The sequence below is a fragment of the Falco naumanni genome, chromosome 6, assembly GCF_017639655.2.
Source record: "Falco naumanni isolate bFalNau1 chromosome 6, bFalNau1.pat, whole genome shotgun sequence".
Classification (NCBI taxonomy): Eukaryota; Metazoa; Chordata; class Aves; order Falconiformes; family Falconidae; genus Falco; species Falco naumanni.
The window spans coordinates 64332119-64352030 of NC_054059.1; positions in this window are offsets into that span (position 1 = coordinate 64332119).

Genomic DNA, 19912 nt, shown 5'->3' on the forward strand with positions numbered 1-19912 from the left:
AGCGTGCAGAAGATATTTTCATAAATACGTTATTTTTTTAACCATTTGCTGATAAAGGATTTTGTCTAATCCTTTTTACCTAAATGCAGCAATAGTATAGAAATAACTAACTTCAGTATACTTCTCTCAGGCAGCTAAGCCGTTACTATAAACAATAACATTAATTTGATGAACATGTGCATTGAAGTGTAAAGCTCCTTAAAGGCTTGCTCTGGAAGCAAGACACACAGGTGTTCAAGCCGTGTTCAAGACTGTATGGTTGCTTTAGGAAACACTTTCTTGCTGCTTTATTTCTTTTTAAGCAGAGAATTATTATTAGGAACTTGGCCACGTGCCGGATGTATGAGTTTATGTGGCTTAAATCAGGAATCACGTTTCAAAATGGGTATGTGTAGCAGGAAATAATCTGTGTGCTTCAACCAGCATGTTTAATTTGTATTGCAAATTAAAACATGCCTTAAACCTATAGAATTCTACCTAAGCAAGTGATTTTTCTCTCTTGTTTTTTTGGGGGAAAGATGTTGTGTCAACTGAAAAGTATGAGACGCAAAGTTTCCAGCAAGAAAAACAACATCAGGCAAGTATCTGGCAGTTTTAACTGGAATTACTGAAAACCTCAGTCTACCTGAAAATCTTCAAAAATCTACTAATTTCTAATGAAAATTTAAAGTGTGCTTGTAAAGTTTACAGGCCAAATATTTTTCTAATTCTTGCTTCCCAAAGCTTCCATACCAAAGCCGTCAGCATTACTCAAGCCCACTGCATACTTTTCCTGATCCTATGGGCAGATCAGAAAATGAGACCATTGTGTAGGAACCCTTCATGTGTTGTTTGTTTTCTTATGTTTTAAAGATTGAACAAGGTCTCTATGGCATAAATAAGCAAATAGCAAAAGCAGGCAATGTATTCTTGCTAATGTTCAGTCATCTTAGTCTGGCTTTAAATATGCAGAAAGTTAGCAGAGGGAGACAATCATTTGAAAATTCTCCATTTGACATTCATTTTGATTGTAAAGGGAAAATACACTGTGTACACGTAAAGTGGATTTTCAAAGCTAAGTAAATAAATAATGAAATTGGCCTTTGACACAAATACCTTCAGCAAAAGCTATCACTCGAAATTTTCTTTTAAGCGACAAAGCGTAACACAGCCCAGACGCCTTTCTCATTTGTAAAACTAGCCTTAAGTCAGACCACTGTGCATATAAATATATATACACATATATGGAATATGACCATGGAGAAGATGTTTACTTTCTTACCGCATCAGATAATAATTTGTGCTTATATTAAAAAAAAAAAAAAAGAAAAAGAAAAAACAAAAAAAAAAAAGCAAGGTCACTGACAATTTCAGGCTCCCTAACACTTTTTTAACCACGGAATCATATTCATGTACAGCTTAGAGAGAAAAACCCACCAGAATCAGGGCTTATGCAGTAAATAAGTTGCAAATGAAATTTACTCAGGAGTAGGGAATGGCTCCTTATTCTTGATGAGGAATTTGCTTCTCTGAAATTTATTTTGTCATTAAGCAAATAAAAACTTAAACCAGGACAGAGTGAGGAAGGGAGAAATCTTTTTTCTTCTTTTTAATGAACTTACCTGTTGCGTACAAGGGATGATGAAGATGGTGGAAAAAAGGAGCCACCGCATGTTCCTGCACATTCAGAAGTGAAACTGGGAGATAGGGAACAGGCTGAGCTGTGTCAGAGGAAGCACTGAACACAAAGCTCCCCTCTGTCTCCCTTGCCAACCCTACGTTCCCCAGCACATGCACAAACACATACACGCATTCACACTTGAAATTCTCCACTTCATACAGAACCAGCTTCACACTGAAATTTCCAAATGATCTTTTCTCTGCCCAGTGCTAGAATACAGATTTTCACACCCTGCTTGATCCCATCCAGCTGCTTCAGCAAATTCTGCCTGACTTAATTGAGGTCGGGTAGGGTGACATCTGATTCTTAAGATCTTGCTGCTGGAAATGTAGTGTTATTTTTAACTTGTCTTTAAGTCCCTGTTACAGGAATTTCTGCAATCCGGAGGGCAGAGCCCCAAATACATGTATTTTTTGAGACAGAGAAAGCAGAGTTGCTCAAAATTTCTAATGTATTGCACCTAGCAGAATTATACCCTAAAAATTAACACCATCAGTACACGCTCTCTAGATAGGGAAAGAGATGCTATAGTGTGTTATAACACTAGTACATATTCTGCACTGCTTCTTTCCATGGAATGCTAACGGGGAAACTCAAACTAGAATGTACTTTTGCCTGAAGTATGCACCTTGTCTTACTGCCATGCCACCCCGTTAAACACAAGAGCATTCAAATCTCCACATTTCCTCCTCCCTTGTACTATCAAGGTGACGCTCCTGATTTTTAGGCTAACAAGTGAGAGTCTCCAGGATAAGATAAAAGCTGCACCCCTGCCAACAGTGGTGTTGGTGGTGCCCTGGTGAATGTTCCTCCTTTGTGTTTGTCCGTGCTCAGTCACCTCCTGTGAAGTCCAAGAGTTACTAGGGAAGGCTGCCAAAGACCAGACTCAACAGCAGCTGTGTGTGGACAGAGGCAGCGATGGGAGTATGGAATCAAATCCAGTCTATGTAATTCTGGTTTGCTCTGTGACTCAGAGGACCACATGCCCTCTACAGTTACAAACAAATCCTGAACTGCCCCTCCAAACTCTTGAGCAGTCAGCTGTAAATCACTGAAGAGCTGCTTTTCTTTAACACGACCCCTTTGTCACATAATTCAACGTAAAGTCCAAACAGTACCTAAGTACCAAGTGGATACTGCAGATCAGTTCATTTCAGTGATGCTACTCTGAGTAGGTGACAGTGCAGACTAGGTCTGGCTCAGGCCTAGTGTTTCCCATTAAAAGCTTATGAACATAGCACCTAGGTTTCCCAAAAATCTCTTCTGTATACTTCCAAAACACATTGTTTCATAGGAACAGAGGACAGTTGAGGTTGGAAGAGACCCAGGAGGTCTCCAGTGCAATCCCTACTCAAGCAGGGTCAGCTCTGAGATCAGGGTAGGTTACTCAGGGCTCTGTCTATTTGGGTCTGGAAAACCTCCAAGGGTGGAAACTGCCAAACCTCTCCTGGCAGCCTTTCGGAGTGGTAATAATGAGCAATGCAGATCTCCTCTCAGCTATAGTTTTCTCCTGCGCACCCAAAGGCACCCCTTTTGCTCTAGCCCAGAAGAAGTGAGGAAGGTCAGAGGACTAGCACATCCATTCTGCTCCTCCTAGGGCTGCAGGGGAGCACACAGCATTCATCTGAAATGTGTTGCTCCTTTTTGCATGACAGAAATAAAGCATGTGGCTAGAGTGGGGCTGGGAATGCTCTGTGTGAGCTAGCAAAGACTCATCTGCTGTGGATAATGGTCCCCAGTCTTGGGACACAGGAGAGAGATATACGTGTAGGATTATCCATTTGTTTTATATGGTGCATTTTGCTGGAATCTCCTGGAGAGCGTGTTATCATCAGGATTGGAGAGTGAGACTTTGAAACTGGGGTTTGAGTATCATGAAGCCGGCATAGAAAACGTTGGGTTTGGGAGGGGTGGGAGGAAGACATTCTGGTGGTACAACACATTAGAATGTGATTTTACATGGCTGGATGGTTGCTCACATGTGTGCAAAGCAACCAGTGTGCTGCTTCAGCCTGGGAAGGGCCTGCTGCTAGGACCAGCACTCCTAGAACAACCCAGCTCTCCAAAGCAATAACGTGTCTTCATTGCATCTCCCTAACAAATGCATTAACTGAGGCTGTCTGGCACTTGCAGTAACCTGCAGTACTGAACCCTGAGTGTATTTAGTAAGGAGCCACAAGACCATGAACTCTAACCTCTTTGCATAAATAATGTGCCAATGCTTTGACTTAGTATTAGAGTCTGTGTCTCTGCTAGTATTTGCTCTGATTTGAATAAATGGAGGCTGTGTGCCCCTTTCCTCTCCTGCAGATCTCTAGTGATCCCTCACAACTTAAAAATTAATGGTCTTAATGTTATGTCCAGACACAGCAATAGTTTGTCTGTATGCATCCTTCTTGCCACATGTCCCTTGCAAATCTGATTACATAAAGCCTCATTCATTTCCTGAACTAAACCTGCTCTGTTATCTGGTGCCATTCTAATATTACCCTGAATGGAAATTAATTTGGTTGTATATTCAGCAATCTTTAACAACTGCACAAGTTTCTTCAGTGCCAAAAAATCATCTTCCTGTCTGTGAAACATGCCATGTAAATCCACTGTCTTAAGAGATGGAAAAGTAAGGGATATAAACCCATAAATCAATATAACCATGCATTCTAACAGGCTACCCTGTCTTAGACAAAATGCCAGAGGTATTCATTATTGATATTTGTTATGGGCCAGGATTTTCAATGCTCTTTACTGAGCTTGGTGGAGTAGTTGTGACAAAACTGAGCAAAGCCAGGGTTGGGTTCAGTCATTCCTAATAACTGGGCGTCAGTCCCAGACACACACTGGAGCTGGGGGCTTACCTTCTGGCAGGAAGGTTTTAATGTGTTGTCCTGTTTTGTCACTCTTTGTGCATGGAAGTTACAAAAAGACTTCTATTTCAGTCAGTCAAACCTACTGTCCTTGTCTCTTTGCTTAAAAAAATAAACAAGAGTAAAAAGAAATAGACACATTATACGACAACATTTTGCCCTTGGCTCACCCTGTCTCACATGCTGTTTGCTCACTCAGGCTTTGCAAAGAAACTGCTTGCTTCAAAACAACCATGCTCCAAAACCGCCGATGGACTTCACTAAGAGCTATGCTTGCTATCAACAGCAGCTTGGCCACACTGAGGCACAGACATTTTCCTGCTGGGAGTAGCAGGGTTTGCTCCCAGGCGGCATGGCATGCCCCAGGTCCCAGGTTTAGCCATGCTCAGCGTCTGGTGCTGTTCCCAGCTGGGTCACTGAGGCCAGTCACTGTGATAGTCTTTGCAGAGGAGCCACTTCTTGTGATGTGCCTCCCTGCTTGACTGGTTTGCTGCTCAACTTCTGTAAATTTGCGCCACTTTTGCTTCTCTTCAAATTGAGTATCAGACATAAGTTGCACTCAGAAAGGCTCCGTACCTCTCCTCCTGGACAACCACAAGTAATAGTACGTTCCTTAATGCAGCTGAGGAAGGAACTTCTCCCGAGATGACAAAGATATTGCTAATGGGACAGAAACCCACCTGAATAATACACACCCACTTCAGCAAGGTTATATGCAACACCAAGATCACTGTTGGAGGGGTAGAAATGCTTTGTACAAGGGCAGCTATAATACATTCCCCACAGTATTCAGCTGTTTCTATTTCAGCTTCTGTCTACTTCCAAACTAATTTATAAAGCTTCTCAGAGCCATAACACACTACCTGATTTATGAAGGTATTTACACGCTGATTTAAGATGTCTAGGCCCCATTATCAAAACTGACTTATGCAGGCAGCTGTCTATATCCTATTTTCTTCTAACAGCCCTTAAACGCAGAAAAGATGCTGTAAAATAGCTGTATTCCCAAGGATGCATCTCTAAAATGTTTTATCTTTCCATGACCATCAACTATGTGAAACAAGAAACTCTCAAAATCATTTAAGCTGGATATTTGTCAGCAAAGAGAGGCTGAGCTTTCATTTTTCTTGTTAGCAGGTCTTTTAAAAATCTGTACATGCTGAACAGGATCAGCCTGTGCTCTGCCCAGCTCTGCGAGGCAGACTGTGTAATCCATCGAGAGAGGCACAGGCTATAAAATACAGGCCAGGAACTGCGAAGGCAGAGACAGGAGTAAAAATGAAGACAAATTACGGACCCACCAAGCAAGGCAAAGAAGTGTAACACTGGAATTGGCCAATTCTGCATAAAATGCTGCAGCTCTGCTTTCTCTTTCTACTTCGAGGCTGAATTCACTGTGACAGAACAGACTTGCATCAGCCTAAATCATATTTGCAAAGCAGCTTTTCTCCTCATAGCCTGGCTCTGTGGGCACCCTGACACCAGCAGCTCCAGCCTCCCCTACCGTTGTCCCCCCATGGCTGGCCAGAGCTTTGCAGAGCAGGCAGCCAGCTGCTCCTCGAGGAGAAATGCCATCAGGATAAATATTTGAGCACAGCAGTTAATTCTGCATGTCAGGAGACATGCAAACTTCCACTGAGGCTCATACAGTTCTCAAAGGGTTTCCATTGTTAGTTATAGGAGGAAATAGTAAAGCAGCTTCCAAACTCCTGGGCTATTTACACATGTAATTTGTGTGCCAGCTAAAAAATATTCCCAACGGAAGCAAAAATAAGGTCCTAGCCAACATCCTACCCAAACCTTCCTTGAGGGGAAGGCACAGGACAGAAAAAAAAAAAAAACCCACACTGTATTTTTTCCCAAAACACCAGTTGGGATTTTTATTTTTATTCCCAGTACATACTTTATTAACCTTTTAAAAATTCCCACCTAAATATCAGTGTATTCCCAATTGGTATGTCCAGATTTATTTTGGCACAAAGTCATCAAAAACACAAACTCAGCTCTTTCGTCTACAGGGAAAGTGTGTGATGCTCTCTACAGACCCAGAGACACCCATAAATTGTAGAGCAGTGGCTGGATCTCATGCCCATTTTGCATGGCAAGTGTCCCAGAGAGTGAGAAACACTCAGCAAGGGGAAAAGAGGCTGAGCCCGCTGGTGTAGTCACCTCCACTTCTTTCCCTTCATGAACAAAGTCACCTCCACCTCTCTCCTCCCTTGTATGAGGAAGCTGCTCTGAGTTTCAGGACTGAAAGAATTTGCCCCTTCATTGGATGGGTCCATTAAAAATAGCAGAAGCTGGGGAACTAGTGGTGGAGAGTCCAAAAAGCAAACGCTGGGTGGGCACATCAGATCTGGGCAAGGTTCAGGGTTTGCAAAGGTGGTGACAGACTGTTTTCAGGCTCTTGTGAATGAAGATTTCAGAAGGGGCATAAAAGTTCTTGCCCTAGCCTTCAGGCTGTGTCTTTCAGGCTCTAAAAAGTAATGAGGTATCCAAGAGAGAAAAATCTATACTTTATTGTAAGGGTATGGAGAATAGTAACATTTCTTATTTTTCTACTTAAGAATCTCACCTTAGCTTATATGTATGAAAGAGTGCAAAACCTATGGGAAACTCAGTTTAAACACTCACATTTGATTTCTTGCAGTTTCCTCAATAGAAAAAGTATCAAAACCTGCAAAACATTCAAGCAAAACCCCACACCAACTCAAACTCTCCAGAGACCTTGCAAGATTGCCTAGCTTGCAAGAAAATGTTGCCAAACTGTTGGGTTGACCACCCCAGCAATTCAGTTGCATGTTACACTTCCTTTTTCATGCCTACAGTAGAATTCCCTGTAAATCATAAGGGGTAAAGAAAACAGCCACCTCCATTGCACAACTGTGTCCATTTACTTCATTCCAATGCTTCAGTCCAAGTAACTTGTCCATTGTCACCAGGCTGAGGTAAGGAGACAAGATAGTAGGCAGGGGTCAGCTGGTGGGTTCCCAAACCTCACTTGCCATGTGGGTAGAAGGTGGTGGAAGAAAAAAACCCAAAAAAACAGGAAGGGGTTAAGGCAGAAGTTGCCTAGTGAATGATTGCACCTGGCTCAGAGTCATCTCCAATCTGGAAAAGCCCACAGGAGAGCTCAAACATGAACAAGTGAAAATGTGTCTGAGGTGCAAGGCTTTCAATACCATTTTGCAGAAAGGATTGTTTCATTTACATTTTCTATACAAGTCATGGTCTCTTGATAGCTACAAAAGTCTCTATATTGCTTCTGCAAAAGTTGGACCTCAGAGATGTTGCCTTAGTTTTATTTTGCTGCTTTAAAATTCTGGCTCCCCGTGCGGTGGGAGCCATGTTGCTGGCTGCTGGTGGGGTGATGCAGTGGCAGAAAGCAAACCCAGGGTAATTTAAATGGGAAAAGGAAGAGAATCAGGAGGTTTAGCATTGCTGGAGCCAGGCCATGCACAGGGCCAGTTTTAGAGCTGGTACCCCCTCATCGCTGCTCTAGTCTCCTGCCCAAAGTAGGGCTGAAGGGTGCAGGCACTGCACCTACCACCTTGCCTTGCATCTCCTGCTGACCAGTTGCCAGAGGAAGGATACCCTGCAGGTACCAGGGCAGATACCCAGGAGGCCTCTGGATAAACCAGCACTGCAGTGTGGGGCTGTGCCTAAGAAGAAATGAGAAAAAAGCTTTTCCAATCTAATTAAACGCAAGAAAGGTATTATTGTTTTCTTTTATGTACCCTCAATAATGCATGGATCCCTCAATCCTTGCCTTTCACGATCTCTTACAGACTATCTTAAACTCACTGAAGAAGTGCTCGGTCTTGCATTAGGTACAGCCCTGCCATCTGTTGGATTTTTTTTAAATTTAAACACTTGTTTAATACCAGAAGAAAAAAATTACAGCAGTTGCTTGTTTTTTTCTCAGTCAAATATGTGTTTGCTTTCCTAAAGGAGTTCAGAAACTAGCAATGACATCAACATTTCCTGGGGAGTCCAGTTCATCCGGGACCCCATCCAGAGCCTGTGCCCGAGGCTCCTGCCTCAGAGTCTGTCCCACCAAAGGTGTAAACCGGCTTCAGTGATGGCAGCATCCCACTTCTGTGGGCATCTTCCCACACGAAAAGGAAAAGGTTCCTTTTAAGGGAAAAACATTGTTTTCTTAACATGAGACTAACAGATCATCTGTCATGTATGTTTTTCCAGGCTCCAGAGAGACTACCAGGGAAGAAGATCAGGGTACTAAAAGGCCTTTTAACCTAACAAAGACAGGGATAGGAAGACCCAGCAACGAGCATCTCAAGCCAGACATTCTTATTAGACACAAATATTTAACAGAGGATGAACTATAACACAATATATAGAGGGAAGTGACAGGTCTCTGTCTTTCTGTGGTGAGACTCCCCTAGGTGGACAGCTATATGTCACCTAGGGACCCTTTCTGTCTCAGGAGAACAACAGGCACCTCCATGGTGCAGTTCATTTCTTCAAATGAGCACTTCATCCTCAGGAGATGAATCTCATCCTTGAAGTGCCTCTGTACCTTTTTCTGCATGGTGACCATGCAGGGAGGTTGGGATGACATCTGGTCAGAGAAGCATGCCTTTTGTGTCTAGGCATCTGTCTGGCCAAGCCACTTGAATGAAAAACAAATGCCCAAAGCTTGGGTGACCAGATGCAGTGTATAACTTGATGCTTAGACATCCTCAGGTGCTTTCCCAGTCCCTTCTGGCCTTGCTGTCTGTATTTCTGGGGGTGGCACCACAGCAGAGCCATAGGCACAGTGCAGCCTACCATGGGATTGGAATAGGCAACCAGGGCCAGCCCATGATCTGGATGATCTTGAAAAGTGCTTTTGGTTCATCGCTCTGTGTGAGGGGAATGGGAGAGGGTGCCCCTATGGCAGTGCTCTGTCAAGTCACGGGAGAGATTAGCCACAGCTACCCAGCAAGCGCTCACTCTGCAGCTGTGTCCAGCACAACACCCACCACCAGCTCCTTTTCAAGAAGAGGAGAGCTTCAATTAAAAAAAAAAAAAATAAAATTAAAAGAGACTTACCAGAGAGCCTCTGAGCATGGAGGATATGTTCATTGCCATTGTTCTAATGCCATTGTTCAAGCCTCCGATGATTTTGAATATGCTCACATTACTCTTTCGTTCTGAACAGAAAAAACAAGTACTCTGGATTCTGTTTTCGTATGCTTAAGCTACATTCAGCAGAAAAGAAGCCCCAAGTGTTTTATGTTGAGAGACCCAGGTAAAGTTAGTTACACTGGCAACTAAATATTTCTTCTTATGAAAATATGAAAGGCAGGGCTTAGAAACTGCTTATTCAAGCTGCTGTTGCAACTGCAGACAATGGCAGGAGATGCTCCCTGATGTACACTCTTGGAAGTGGGGTTTTTTGAACAATAGGCATATTCACAGCAGGGAGCTTGCATGCTTCTTCCAATAATTTTGTCCAGTTTCACACCACAACTCACTGCTGTGTCAAAACACAGGCAAATTTCTTCTGAGAGCCAGCAGAAACCACTGCAGATAACGCCATGGGTTTTCTGTACTATAACAGAAACAGAAAAACACTCATATCTAGTCTGCACTTGAGAGGTTTTCCCATCCTCCAGAAGTTCTTCTCCACAACAGACTCATTCAAAACCTCTTGGGGAATTTGGTCCTGCTCTGACTGCAGCTGAAGCCTGACAAAAGTAATGGAGAACTGAGTCAACAATGCCTCCTGAGTCATGTGTCTAATTCAAGGCAAGGTCACAGTGTGCTGGGAGACAGCCTGGGGTGAACACACATGGATGAGCAATGTTGTCTGATGCCCAGCGAGGAGGTTACATTAAGTGAACCTTTGCCGTGGGCAAATACACTCTCACAGACATAGCCCAGAGGATGCAACCACACTGGTATGGAGGGTAAAGCTTAACTGTCAATTAAAATCTCAGCAAAGTCTCACAACATACACATGCATGGGCAGCCTGAACTTTGCCCAGCCATAGAGGAGGCTGGAAGGGAGGACAAAAAGACACACCAGTTTGGGCAGGGTAGCCACACCATCTAAATTTAACAGGTCATGTACGGATCATAACACGTCAGCTCCATACATGACCCACACAGTATTCAGGCATCTTCAAAGCATTGGACCAACCTAGACCTTCCCTCAGTGATGCTGGACCTCCAGTCGCTCACGCTCTGCCAGACAGTTCATGGTCAGCACAGGTCAGGCGCCCTTTGGAGCAGTTCGGGTGGAGACACTTAGCCAGTTTTGGGGGTGAGTGAATTCAGTAGTGCAAATATGAGCTGTGCTGTGCCTGCTGGCCTCAGGGCCAGGTAACTGTCTCCCGTCTGTTTTATTGTAGTGGAGAAACAGCCTCTGGGTCTAAAACATACCTAATAATTTTTCTATGTACCTTCTGCTAACAGGACCTAGAGTATAGTCTCCTGCTGTGCGTTAAGTTGGGGAATTACTATCATTAAAAATCACTTTATTCATTCAGTTTTACAGTTGTCTAGCAGTTACTAACTTTTGTCTTCAAGCGCACACCAAAAGTGTGTCTACGTGACCGTCAGCCCTCTGCAGGTCTCATGGAAATGCCAAGTACACCTTTCAAATGTCTAGCTGGGGTCCCACAAACAGAGTTACCATGGCAGCATGGAAATCTGGCCTGGCAGGACATCTCTGCTTGCCTTTCCAAAGGTGACAAACCATTCAGAGCATCTGATGGCTACTTCTTTAAAACAAACCAAGCTTGAAGAAAACCTGGCTTGCCCCACTATCTTAAAGCATCAACCTGAGACCTAAAAAAATCACAATTCATGTGAGACAAGGGGTAAGCCCATGGTGCAAGAGGCCCATTGAGATCCCAGATCCTGACAGGAAATCAGAGTGAGCCCCAGCAGTAGGGACACAGCTGCATCACTGCCAGTGGCTGGAGCAGCTCTTGGCACAGCAGTGCTGCCATTCTCTTCTTGCCTTCTGCAGATGGCTGTCGCACTGGTAATTACTGCTATTGAAACTACCCAGCTTTATGCTCCTCCATTACTTTCCTTTTGACAGGAGAAATTACTGCACTTGGGAAGTAAACAGCTTTTGTTGCAGTTCTCCTGAATATCAGTGCTGCTATAAAACGTTTAGAAAAAATGCACACAATGCAGGAAAATAAACAATGCCGGACAGCAGTTGTTAGTATTTTCATCATGCCGTAGGACTGCCTAATGTTTGACTGGAATTACAAAGACAGCCGAGAGCACCTTTCCCCCAGGACCTCTGGCCTCAGTTCTTCAAAGACTTAAGTATGTCCTTTCATCTGCCCAGAGCAGTTGTGCAGAGGGGCTGTTTGATGTGCATAAAGGTTTGTGCCTAAGTATTTGCAGGGCTGGAGCCTGACCTGATGAGCACACAAAATTGGAGAAAACTAGTAAAAGTAGCAGACTAATTCAATCTTGATTGGACAAAATTGAAGCTGAGGCACTGAGCAGCATCAAAAGCCATTTATGACCGGTAACAACTATCTCTAGGAGAGAGGCATTCAGGGGCTGTTCTTAAGTGTTCAGTCTAATTGAGCCCCATCAAGACCTGATGATCCAGAGGGATGCAAACATCCCTAGCTCCATCAGGTTTTTCACACTAAATGTGTCCAGCTGTGCAATGGTGAACACAGGGAAGGAACAAGGGAATCCTGATTTATGCCCTGAATCTTGACACATAATTTAAATTCTGAGACTCCTACATCTTTATGTTCAACCTCACCTAGAGCTTTATTTTGAGCCAGATAGATCCAGAGCTGAGCACAGAAGCCTCCCATGAACTTACAGCCTTTCTGCCTGCAGAGTATCCAGCCTAGATTTAAGGAATCCTGTGCAGTTACAATTCAAGTTAAGATGGACAACAAATATTGTAATACACCCATGTCAAGTAGTTGTCAACAGCTCACCTCCCACAGCATTTGTTATGGGTCATAGGGTCTCCTGCTTGTCTCAGCTACGTTGGGCACCAGTTGCTGTAGTCAGAGTCCAGCTCAGCCTCACACGGGGCACCAACTGTTGCAGCACAAACAAACTAGTAGGCTGCTGCAACAAGGCTTTACCCTCAGTCAGATTCTACTGCCCATGCTGCTTCTCCTCCCTCCAGAGGTCAGACCACCTCTCCTACCATCCTCAGGGCTATTTAACCACTTTGTGGGAACAAGCTACAGCTGCACATCGTCCATGTCAATCAACCCACCCCTCTGAGGCAAGGCCACAGCTGCATGTTATCAGTGCCCATCAACCCACTGCCTTCAGTCCTCTACACTCTTCCCCTGTGTAAACAAGTCCAACATGTATCCTGGATCTGAAGTTCAACCACTTGACTATCTTGCTCCTTCTCAGTATTGACTCCTTTCTGAATGTATCCCAGGTATCTATTTATAGGCCATAAGGAACTCTCCCATTCATCTTCTTTTGCATAGGCTACAAGACTTGTTGCACCTTCTATATTTGCCTTATCATTCTCTCACGCTGAGTGTCAGCCTTTTTATCTTCTCTTTGTGCTTCACCTCATACTTGATCTCTGATGGAGTGATCTCTTGCTGGTGCAAGTACCAGGGAACAGGCCTGCACTGGGCTAGGAGCTCGCTCTGGCCCAGGCTCCCTCAGACACCAACTTCTGCTGAGTGACTTCTTGTTCCCAGCCAGGACCACGCACTTCAGCTGCACAATAAAACAGGAGGCCACCTAAGCTGCAGGTTTTTTCCGAATGCTGTGTTCTCCTTTTACTTGAGACACATCAGTAATTTTGAAGCCCTCAGTAAATGGTCTTGTTAACACCCCATGTGCTTGCATCAGGGAAACTCGCTGCCAATAATTCAAACAACCACCACTTAAGAGGTCAAAGCAACACAGCATTTACTGGAAAAACAATAACATAACAAAAAGCTCCTACAAGTTTTCTACAGATTCAACCGCTGCCCCCAGCCAAGGCTAGCTGCCTCTGTCCTTGCTGTCACCCCAGCAAGCCTTGACACAGGCTGGCCACAGCCAGAGGCAGCACTCGAAACAGAGCTGGTCACTGCATCCTAGATCAGGATTTTTCAGTGTTATTGTTTATTAGGTAAAGCAGTTTTCCCTGAAACTGGGGGTGGGAAAGTGAAAGTCAGGGTTTTTTCTCTTCTCTCTGGTGTTTGGGGCTTTTTTCATGGGCTAGGAAATGACTGAAATACAGGGCTAGTAAAAGAAAAGGAGCAGCAATGAACCAGCCCAACATGGGTGCTTGCACGCCCCACACTAGCAAGGGAAGCTGTGCAGTGGAGGGTCTCCAGTGGCCATGGCCATTTGGAGATCAGGGCTTTGATTTGACTGTCATTACCATGGTCTCCTGTTTTTTTCCAGGCTCTTGTAGGCAGCTGCCTTGGGGAGACTGGCAGGAGATCTTAAAAGCCCATGTTCCTGAGGCTGCCTATTTTGTCCAGCTCAAGGGTAGGTGACAACACTGTAAACCATTGCTTTCCTTCACAGGGGAGCAGGAGGGGACTTTGGGCTGAATTTAGTACTGGGGGAAGAGGGCATGTTTCACAGTCCCCGTTGTGTCCTGCCAAGATCTTACAAGTTACAGGAATTGTTATTTCTGCAGAAGGTGGGATATCTGGTAGGAAACAGGAGAGAGTCATTGCCCCACAACCATCAGCAAGTGTAGCAGCTCCAACATTTCTCACTGCATGGGTTATTAATGCCATTTGGGGAATGACAAACGAAGCACTGTGGAGGAGTCTAAATTCTGATAACTGGCGGGAAAAACCGCAGCAAACATGAAAGTGGCTTTGTTGTGATATTCTTGGATGGCTACAGCTGAGAGGCAACCAGTGAAGATTTCTTTTTATAGCAGCAACAGCTCCAGTGTCACCTAATGCAGTCCGAGAATTTGGGTCATGATAAGGGGGAGCTCTTGCAAAGAGACTTTTCCAGACGTGACTCTGCTCTGTGCAGTGCCACACATACTGATGTCATTGAGCATCAGCAGGTAGTTTAGGAAAAGGCAGCACTGGTGCACCCAGGTAAACACTGCCCTTCCCACCCTGAAGCATCACTAGTCAGCAGTGAAAACTCCCCGAGGGACACTTTTCCCATCTCACCATGAGGCCTGAGAGTGCACCACATGGGCAGCATTAGCATGGCTTGGCCAGGAAAGTTTGCAGTAGGGTTTGCAGGCAGACCACTGCTTGCCTTGTCTCATGAAGAAGGATGAGACAGCTGACACGGCTGGTGCAATCCTGCGCTCCCTGTGGCAGAGGAAACCTTTTTTTGAACACTTTGTTCCTAGGGAAAAACTATTCAGCTACTGCCTGAGCAGCTGTCAGTTCACACTGTCAAGCATGGAGGACGAAAATGTGCTTTTCACAAGGGTAATGGGTGGGAGCATGCCAGCTCAGACTGCTACCGCCGGGTGACGTGTTGCCCTTTCTCTGCCTGTCTCCAGCCAGGCTATAGCTGTGCTTTATGTGCCTCATGTTAGGAAAAGGCATAGAGCCGCAGCGCCGGAGGAGAGCCGAGGCAGGTCTGGGATGGGCAGGAGGCGACGGGGTGGCAATACGGAGGGTGCCCGTGACACAAGCCAGGGCTTCCCCAGCAGGAAGCAGGCAACGGGGGCAATTTATGGAAGAGGAGTACACGCTGCCCTTGATTTAGCAGCTTACTTTGTACTGTCAGAGGAAAGCAAGGAATTATTATGCTATTTGCCCCAGAGACATTTTCAGAAGCTGAGTAAGTAAAGGAGGTGTAAGCACCAGATTTGTTGGGGGATAAGAAATATTCATGATGAATGGGTGCTTTTCGGAGTGGAAATAGGTTAGTAAAACAGTCTGCTCATCTGACTAGATGCAATCTGGGAAAAGATGTAGACAGTGGTATGTTAATTTGGCTAAGAATAGAAATACATACAATGTAAATGCAGCTGTAATGTGCCACTAAAGCTGCAGAGGTGTCTCTGCTGCGACCATCACTGTGGTTTCAAAATAAAAAAGTTCTGAGTTTTAGGAGATATTTTGTGGTATACATGTAACTCCTATCCATGTTCTCTGCCTTTTCTCCCTCAGCCCTTACTCTTGTATCAGGTCCTATAAATACTGAAGAGCCCCATAAACACAACTTCTTGTATCTAGTATATGCTCAAACTCGGTGGTACAGCTAAAGACCATGCTCTGGCTTTATGAGATCTGTACAGCTGGCGGTGTTACCCCCTCCTGTGCCAGGCAGAGCAAATGGGGCTGTCCGCTGCACATGCCACCCGGGGAAGTACCCAGCATAGTCCCTGGAAAACCTAGACCCCCAGATTTCTCTCAGACCTGAGGTGGCCTCAGCGTTCATTGTTGGTTATGCCTGCAGGTGTTTTGGAGAGGGCCCTCTGTCATCCCTGTCCCCGAGGGCCAGACAGGAAAGGTGTCTGCATGTCAAGAATCAAACAGCAAAATGTTGCAGGAAAATACACAGTAAAAAAGCCAAGTTTCTTTCATTTGAAAAACTGGCCAAAATTCACCTGTGACAGCCTTGAGCCAAGGGGTGATGTGTTCAAAATGAAGGGGCATCAGCTGGGTTAGATGCTCCAACCCACCTTTTTATCCAGGGTAGCAGGGCACCAGCTCTCTGCCATGAAAGGACAACAAAACCACATCTGCCTGGAAAAGCTACAGGTTTGGGCCATACAGCTGTGGCTCCTTGGAGCGTCACCTGAGTGCCCATAATTCATCCCCAGCAGAAGGAGCAGTCCCACGTTGGCATGCAGGGGAGGAAGAATGGCGTCTTCCCAAATGTGGATCAATACTGCCAAATTAACATGCTCAACAATCATGCCACAAACCTCAAAACTCATAAAGCTGTTTTGAAAAGCACATAAGTGAAAAAAAATGAACATTTTTCACTATTTTTCTGTTTACTCAGTCTCTAGACTGCTGGTCCCTGAGGTCAGCTCTGCAGCCAAAGGTCTACAGACATTTTCCAAAAAGGAAAGCCAAGCTTGTCAAGGAATTGTTTAGTCACACAAATTGAAACTTTAAGAAAAAAGCAACAAAGATCACAAGACTCCTGATAATTTTCTGGACTTGGCATCACACATGATTTGTCATATAAGCCTGTGGGGAAAGATGGTTTCAAAATCCTCAGAAATGGTCTCTGGTTTTATGAAAACTTCTGAAGAACTGAGTACTGGATTTCCTTTTTAACTTCTTCTTTTCCTTTTTTTTTTTTATTTTTTATTTTTATTATGTAAATGTGGTGCCTGAAGTGCTTCGAGTATATGTATACTCTATAGCATTTCTGAATCTATATCAGGGAGCCTTCACAAAGAGGCAGTTTTCTGTCTATCCAGCTGGATTCAGCTGGGAAATGTTGACTTCTGTCTTCAGTATATTCCGTAGTTCAGATTCTCAACATGAGAGTGGAGTAAATACTAAATCGGTTTCTTTTATTGTGCAACCGGACAGTCAGAAAATGGAAATAAACACATAGTATAGGAAAAATGAGTTTGCGAAATAGGTAAAAAGAGTTTTGTCAAATTTTATCATTTGGGATCCCACAGAGTCCTGTTAACCTGGTTAAAGAAAAAATAAAATTATAGTTTATGGCCAGTGGGTTAACAGTGGCCTTAATAAGAAATGGGAAGCAGCAAAAGATTTTATTACGTTGAATTATGTCTGTTTGCACTGTCAGTAAGATAGCAGAGCGGACTAGCTAGAAATCAGAACTCAATACCCTCTTCTCCAAAGTCTGAGCAGGTATGAATATATGGTACCAAGCATTAGAAGTGACCCAACATAGGCATTTTTAAAGCTGTGGAGTTTCTATGTCTGCCGTCATGAGGCCTTTCATGCTGGCGAGCACTGGGAAGGAGGCAAAAGGCACAACCATCGCAACGCCCTTATGTGCCCTGACATCTCCATCTGCAGCTGGTGCCGTTTCTCTGTAACTCCAATAAAGTCATGACCACACCAGGTCTCTCCTCTCCTGCTTCCCCCCAGTTTAATAAATAAACTTCTTGCGACATTCACTAAGCTACAGACAAATATGCTTTTCAGAAACACAGCTGTGAAAGCTGCAGTTCCTCTTCCACTCACCAGTACATGTGTAAGGACACTCGATTAATGTGCCTAGCCATAGCAATAAAATGAAATTCTGATTTTATCATAATACTCTCGCTTGCCAATCTCTTTCACTAAAAGAAATGAAAAGCTCCACAATACCTGTCTTCCCACCAGCATGTGTCACTTCCTCAAGGTTAAATAGCTCACGTTGCACTGTTGTCTCCGATACTGGCATGTAATTATATTTTCTGTGTAAGTCTGTGTGTTCCTCATCTCACAGCAATTCATAGGGACATACTCTGGTGGCATACTCTTGTGCCAGTCTTTGGAAATTGTCTGTTTTCTGTGAGATTAAGTTCTTCCCTCCTAATTAAAAGAATTGCTCAAATTTGGCAAAATTAATTGAATATACTATTAGCTAATTTATTTTTAGTTAGACCTAAGGGAAAATCCAATTTTAGACAATGAAGTTCTATAGCACATCTCCATCTTCTCCCTTCCCCTCAAGAAACTATTTCTGATGACCGAATCCTCCCAACATTTCCTATTTCCAGTACACCACTACCACTGCAGGCTGACTGGAAAGCTGCGTACAACCAGTGTACAAACCAAGCTGACCCTGAGAACCTCAAGTCTGGCTGGTGGTAACTCTGGGCGACTGCAGCTCTCTCCACCAGCTTGTATTTTGTAGAAAACTAGGCAGTACCCCACCCCCTTCAGTAGCTGCAGTGTCTGCCCCCACTGGTGCCCATATGTGAATTGGAAAGAAATCCCTGATGGTTTAATCAAATATTTGCTTAGGAAGAGTGTCTTTGATGGTAAACATTCCCTTGGAGACTGGAGGATATTACATTTCTCCGTCCACATGCTTGGTAGCTATCCACCTTAATGGCTTTTATTGTGCAACTGGACAGACAGAAAATGGAAAATGGAAAAGTTGAAAAGTTCTCAGTTGAAGCTCTCCCAATGGTTCACTGACAGTTTCCCTGAGTCAGAGCTTTTTGTCTTCATAGAAAATGAGCAGTACTGCAGCATCGTATCTGCAAGGCTGTGCTGCAGAGATAAGGAGCACTATGCATGGACTGCATGTGCATGTATTGAAATTGCCCCAGAAATGAACAGGGCTAAAAGGTTAAAGATGAAAACAGCTCCATTTTACCAGCTGGCAGCTGACAAACAAGGACATGATTCTCCCCTCCTAAAGAAGATAAAGGCAAAATAAATAAAGAGTGCTGCAATAGCACTCACCTGAGAGGCATCTGGCGTTCAGGCCACAGCAGTACATGCACACTCGCTTTACATGCACCCTGGCAGCAGCACGCTCCTTCCCAAACACAGGGTATTTTATACAGCAGCAGCCAAAAAAGCAATGCTTCCCTCCTGAACACAAGTGATTTCAGACATTCAGGCATTATGGAAACCTGAGTCGCAGGGATGTGGAGATAAGGAATACACTTCAACTTGAGAGGATCCTTCTCCCACCTGAATTTACCTTGGATTATCAGCAATGCGGCTGCTTTTGCTGTTTGTCCTCTTGTCAGATTCAGTGCATGCAGAAGGAAGGAAGGAGGTTTCACTGTCACAGTTTTCATGCACAGCTAAAAACTAGTAATTAACAGTAAAAGATTCATTTCAAAAGGAGGATAACTGTAGCAGAAACAGAAGATTGTTGTGTGTATACATATACACATTACTACTATGGATGTGTTGTACAGTATAGCTAACCTGTAGCTATTTTTCAGGTGAACAAAGAACAAAGAGGAGGAAAAAAATGAAAAGAAGAAATGAGGACGCTATCACAAATGTACACAATAATTACACCAGCTGGTTGCCGGGTCCCTCTCTGCAGTCTCAAGGACAAATTCATTGCCTGCCCAGAGGCATGAAGTACCAATGACTATCAGAAGAGACTCTTTTGCCATGTGAAGTTTCTTTGTCCAGACTAAAAATCTTGCGTTCAGTAGCCTGTGTGAAAACTGGATGATGCTGCTCTTATCTGGCCATCCTCGGCACCTGGATTTCAGATGACGTTTGCATTTCCCCTCACGGGGTAAACCAGACCCTCCTGCCACCCTCAGCATAAAAGCAAGTGAATTCAGGGCTGTCCAACACCCTGACAGGGCTGGTGAGAGCAAGCCAGGTCCCCCGAGGCTGGCACCAAGCAGCCACCTCCACCTGCAGACAGTCCCTCTGCAAACTGAGGCTGTGCAGAGTGAAGCCAGAGAATTGCCCCAGGGATGTCACCACCTGCCCTTGACTTCCTACAAGGAGACTGCTTAGAGAAGCTCTTGAAAATGTTCCCTCAAAAGGCTAGGCTCCTCTCAGAGAGGCAGCAGCAG